Below are 6,099 nucleotides of genomic sequence, written 5' to 3'. Positions count from 1 at the left end.
CTTGATTTTTCTTTTCATAAAGGAAGGAGATGTGGCATTAGTATTGCTTAGGTCTGTAATCTCTTTAAGTGATCCACTGTTCTGTTGCAGAGAACTGTAAGTGCACCTTAGCCATTTTATTCTAGGAAATCAAACTCTAAATTTTGATAAAACCCTTCAGTAATCTTRTATTCTTCTCTAGTTGTTTTTCATCCAAGTATTTTAAGGCACTGAGTAACCATTAAGCTTCAGAAGACTTTTGAGAGGGAATTTGAGAACTCTATCACTGCTTAAATACAGGCCAAATGAGAAAGACTATGATGTTAAAATGCACAGATATGTAGCAGGAAATATTTCTGTATAGAAAGTCAGTGAGTCTCTAATTGTCACTTCATGTGCTTGTCTTTTAGCACATGCATAGTCCCAGTGAAGTCAGTGGGACTATTCTTATGTGCTTGCTTTCTGCATTAACCTTGGGCACTGTTCCTGTGTGAAGTGCTATTTTTAACCTTGTTTTGCAAAATACATACATATATATATATATATGTGTGTGTGTGTGTATGTATGTGTATATATATATATATATATATATAGGCAAGCAAATGCAGTTCCTTGGGAACATATGCCTTAGGGCAAAGTCTTAATTCAAAGTGAGATGGTTGTATGTGCAGCTATCGACAGGTTGCTTCAGAATGAGATGTGCACCCAGTTATGCTGGGACGGCCACAGCTGAGATACTTGCTGTGCCACCACTGCTGTTGGTACTGCCTAGAATTAAACTGACCCCATGATCTTGGAATATGCTAAAAAATGTGTTAAAAACTAAGTAGAAGACCTGGGATAAATTGTTAATTTTTTTTGTCCCCACCCTGCAACGCACTTGGACTGTATGCACAAGAAACTGCCCAGACAAGATGGTTATCGTGATGTTTTTAGAAGAGCGTTTACCYGCTGAGTGACCCGCTAGAACTCTGAAGTGGAGCTCCACTCCCCAAGCTACATACTACTACTAAAAAATTTCTATGCTTTTGCTGTGCAAGCTGCTTTCATGAAGTGGAGAGATCTAAAACGCTGTCGAGGTAGCTGTTTGGTCTGCTCGCTTCCCGTTGTTTGCTCTCCCAAGGAACAGGGTTTTTTTGTCCTATTTTTTTCTCCTTGGTTAAGGATGGCTGCAACTGAGATGTGGCGGWTTGCCTTTTTTTGTGACAAAAGGTGTTCAGTTTGAATAGGATTTGTGCCTGAAGAAGTGAACAACTTTAAGTATAGTTTAAAAACGCTTGTTGTAGTGTGTTCAGTTTCTTGAGCATCTGGAAGAGAAGCAAAAAGTTTYCTTCCTACCCCTGCTTATTCTGTGATACTCTTTCTGTCAAAGTCCCTGTGACTTTTCCATCACTGAGGAATAGGATTGTTTCAGTCCATTCCATCTGTAAGGCTTTTTTTTTTTTTTTTGGGGGGGGGGGTCATCGTAAGCAGTAGCCCTCTGTGTTTGCAATCCTTCAGCCTGGTCAGCTGTTACGCAGCTTTTTTTTTTTTCCTATTCTCCAAAAGTCCAATTGGTGACACCTAAAAGTAATTAAGAGGCTAATACAGCTAAATAAGTAAAAGGTCAGTTAGGCTAGATGATGTTTAAGACTACATTGCTAATTAGGTGTTTCATTTCTTCTTCTTTTGCCCTTCATTTATCTCTTGTCATCTACATGTTCTTCAGGTCACTGTGATCGTCTGTTTGGAGCCAAGTGTTTGTTAATACAAGCCTGTAGCTAAAGAGACTGAAATGTGCAATTCTACGAGAACTAATCTGAGAAGAAAAGTGTTAACCGTTCTGAATCGTTCATTATGCAGAAGATAGAATTAATTTCACGGTTTGAATCTCTAAAATAAAAGAAGAAAGAAAATACAGGTTTCTGTAGTAAACTGTGAAGTTGGATTCTGACGTTTTCTGCCACGTTCCCTTTTGTTAGCGTCAGATGTGAGAACACATTCGGAAAAATAGTAGGAAGCCACTGTAGACAGAAACTATCAAAAATCAATGGGAAATAATCAGGAACTAAATTAATGGCAGTTGCCCAAATGTCAATTATTCTGAACTTCTCAGCTTAAAGTATAACTGTCTGTGTTTTTCAACTGTATGTATTACTCCAAGTGTCAGTTAACTTCRAAAGTGTTTTAGAAATAGGGTTTCAAACTGTTTTCCAGCATACAGTAGCTTGTGGGCAAAAGTGAATAATTTATTACAAGTGTTTTTACCAGAAGACTCATGCTGAGATACTTCTTCAGTGGTGTCTTATGATACAGCTTCCAGGAGTGCTTGTTATCTGGTGAAGTCATTATAAACCTGCCGTTGCCTTCTGATAGATCAAGTTACAGAAGCGATTTATTAAGACCAACTTTTCAAAGCATAAATCAAATCCGAGTCAAACAGTTAAAGATCAAGGTTTGAATGGAGATTTTATAAATGTCTTGGAAGTGCTGAGAAAATAGAGGAATTGTGTCAAGTATTCTTACAGTGGGTGAGTGACCATCTCTTACAAATGGTCCCTATTCCCCCCAAATGYATAAGCCAGTGATACTACATATATAGAGCTATACATAATTTCGGATGTTAGAAAAACTCACTATCAGTCTTTTTCAATCAAACTTGTTTCCATGCAAACATGTTTACTTACTGAAATACTGATTTTTGGAAAATAGCAMTTTTAACTACATATGGGAGATGCAATGCACCCTTTTTGTTTTTTTAGAATAACTATGCTAGGTGCTTGGATAAAATGTATCCAGGCTTGAGTGTTCCCTTGTCTTGTTTTGGAAGATCTGAGCTGGAGTCTGCWCTTTAATTCTGTGTTTTGGACCTGCATCATGGAGAATTTTCGTATCAGGGAACTATTGGGCCGTAAATCTAGTTTACGTACATACTGCACCAGGAATGTGAAGTCCTATCATCTGTATTTAGGCTGGTTTCATTGTAACTGTAGATTCAGTTGTTCASTTGATGCTATCTTCTCTTTACCACCTTTATTTGTACACAGGGGAAAATTGTCAACCAAAAAAGAAAAATTCAGTAATCTCGTTATGGTACTTACACAGGACGCAGGAGACGCAGGCCTTCTGTAGGATTTCCGTCTTGGATTGTAGGAGGATTTAAGTCAAGCCAGGTAAATTCAAATTCTGTCACAGGGAAATCAGTGACYGGATGGTTTAGAACTGTTCTTTGCCCACAAAAGAATTATACCGCCCTAATATATCTGGACAAACATCTGTTTTTGAGAAATCTGTCTTGTTCTGGCTAAGAGTAGATTAGAGGGACAAACCAATCAGTTTGTGTGAGTGGAGGGCAAGGTCAAGGGGGCTTTGCTCAATACATTAGGTGAAGTTTAGATTCAACATCAAATTATAGCCTATTTATAGCCTTGAGGGTGTTCAAGTGATTAAGTAGTAGCCTTAGATATAATGTGTAACTTTGAGATCTGAATCTTAGAGTGAGAAAAACCAATACACAGTGCCCTTATTGGGTATTCAAACAAGCTCTGCTGTGAACAATCTTTAACCAAGCATTTTCTAAGCAGAGGCTGCTGTGTCTGAGTAGAAAAGACCTCRTAGCACAAGACAGCTGACATGAAATCTAGTGTGAATTAAATCAAAAAAMCCGACAGTGAATTGCATAATTGGCTATTGCAGGTTGTACAGCCAGACGGGAACGTTGCAGTCCCATGACCTGTGTGATACAGGCTAAGCACCTTCACCCAATGTGCTCCGGCTCCAACCAGCCGTTTGATCTCTGAGGAAACCACGGGCAGAAAGCAGCACGATTTGACTTCTGGGTGGAGTTTGGCTCTACTGGAGCTCTCTGTACAAACAAAACTTCAGTGACTGGTATGACCTACCACGGGTGTAAATAGATCACCTGAGGCTCAACTCTTTAGACTGTTCATGACTTGCCTTTCCYGCTGGTGGTATTTAGTTCAGTTTTAAGTGATTAAATGGCAGTGGGCTTGATTCTGTGCGTTATTTATACTATCATTAAACCAATCATTTAAACGGTTGTACTTCCATAAAACCAGAACAACAAGGCTGGGGATTTAGGCTCTCTGTAGTGCACCTGAGTATAGCGGATATTAACTTCTGGATAAGCTAAAACTGTTGTTGACGCCTACCCTCCAGAAAAGCAAGGAAGCCAGGCCTGTGATTTTTCATGTCTATCCTGTTTTAGGTTGATTCGGCATGGTTTTGCCGCCACTGTTTGCATCCCTCTCTGCATCGTTTAGCGTGCGCCCAGTCCCCGTGACACTCTTCAGGCTTGCGTTCCCCCAAGGGAATGTGTCCCCTGCGCGAAAGGGAAGAGATTACGGGACGGTCGGGAGAAGCGCACAGCGCCCACCTTTCGCGTGAGCCCGCTTTAAACGCTCCCGTTCACGTACTGCCCTTTCACTGACAGCTCCATCACAGTAAGTCTGCGGAAGTGATCTGGATAGCAGTGGTCTGGCAGCTCTTTTACCACCAACTATTTCAAAATTATATCTTGATGAAACATGCTGGTAACTGCGTACACGTGACCTCTGTTTTTGCCTCAGCAAATAGCTGGTGGCAACCTGTGAACCATTGTTCTTTTTATTTAAAACAAACTTTCAATTCGGGAGCCAAAAATGCTTTTGGGGAAAGCTTTGAAAATCATAAAAGAAGTTCAATAATTCACACGAATTTTCCATTGCCCATCTACTCATACGGTGGAATAGAAGTTTTCTTTATGTTTTTACTAATCCTTAGTTCCAGAACATTGCACCTTGCCCTGCCAATTGAATGTATGATTAATAATTCACTTTATAACTTTTATTGTTTCAGGTATTTATAGCCTTGGACTCTTCTGAATATTCTTTTCTTGACAATATAAGTATCCATACAATATAAGTATGTCCAATCCTTGCTCATAATCTTTATCATTTCTCAATTATTTCTGCTGTCCATCATTTACTAAAAAGTTTTCCAAGTAACAGGGAATGTGACACAAGTCATACAAACCTAGAGGCATCATAGCACCAGCACAATACGTTTTCCTTCACAAACTTCTCATTTAGTTCAGCCATGCAGGGTTTCTACCTTTAATATGGTTGAAGGATTTCATTAATTTGAATTATTACAACATGCACCTGCCTAGTACTTTATTCCTGAGACTACGTGAATCCCAGTATCATCTTTTTTCTTTCAGAAATGTTGTAAGTTATGAACTTGTCATCCACTCAAAACAGGCTGATCTTTACTCAAAGGCATGTGGAACAAGTAGGCTTGACAGCCTGCCTCAAAAATCAGTGGATCTTTTATTCTATGCTATGCAGATGGCACCATTCAGAATCTGTGTGTTGACTCTGACTAGGCTCTGCCAGCAACGGGCTCTTGATTAAATGAGGTGATTGCTAGATGAGAAACTGTTGCCGGTCCAGCTGGGGAAGAGAAACGTGGCCTTTCAGGTGAGCATGCAACACCCGCACACTGATTTGCACTTAGGAATAGACCAACCCAGGACACGTTTGATACAAAATGCTGCAAGCAGCAAATAATGGTACCGACGTAGGTTGTTCAGATACATGGACTATGCAGGTTTCAGTGGTTTTCAAGTGGAGTTTATTGTATGATATTACACATAAGCTAGGCTGGAACTGACTGCTATTTCTTTAGAGAAAGTTAATAGCTTGGCTAAGTGTTAAATTTTTTAAAAGCTCTTATTCATTTTTTGATAATTGCATTTATTCATGCTGCTTGATCACACATACCTGTAATCATGAGAGAGATCCTCAGGTAATTAACGGGAGGCAGGCACATACATTTCCGTGTTTGCCGTACTGACTTGTTGCATATTTAAATCTTTTAGTGGCAAATGAATCTGGCTAATTGGCTAATATTCTATTTCTTCTTTTGCCCTTCTGAAAGGCAAYGTTTTGTTGTCTTTTTGCTTCTAAAGATCTTTCCCAACTTAAAATTCAGCAGTATTTCCAGAGGTTCCTAAATTTCTTCATTAGATCTCTTAAAACTCCCAGATGCATCTCCTCTTAAATTGGGGATGCGTATATATTTAGTTTGTTCAGATGTCCTTTCATCCTCTTTTTATTCAGTCTCAGTTTCTCCAGCTGA

Source organism: Rhea americana, unplaced genomic scaffold, assembly GCF_003343005.1.
Source record: "Rhea americana isolate MKP2758 unplaced genomic scaffold, rheAme1 scaffold_314, whole genome shotgun sequence".
Lineage (NCBI taxonomy): Eukaryota > Metazoa > Chordata > Aves > Rheiformes > Rheidae > Rhea > Rhea americana.
This window is presented reverse-complemented; position numbering follows the sequence as displayed.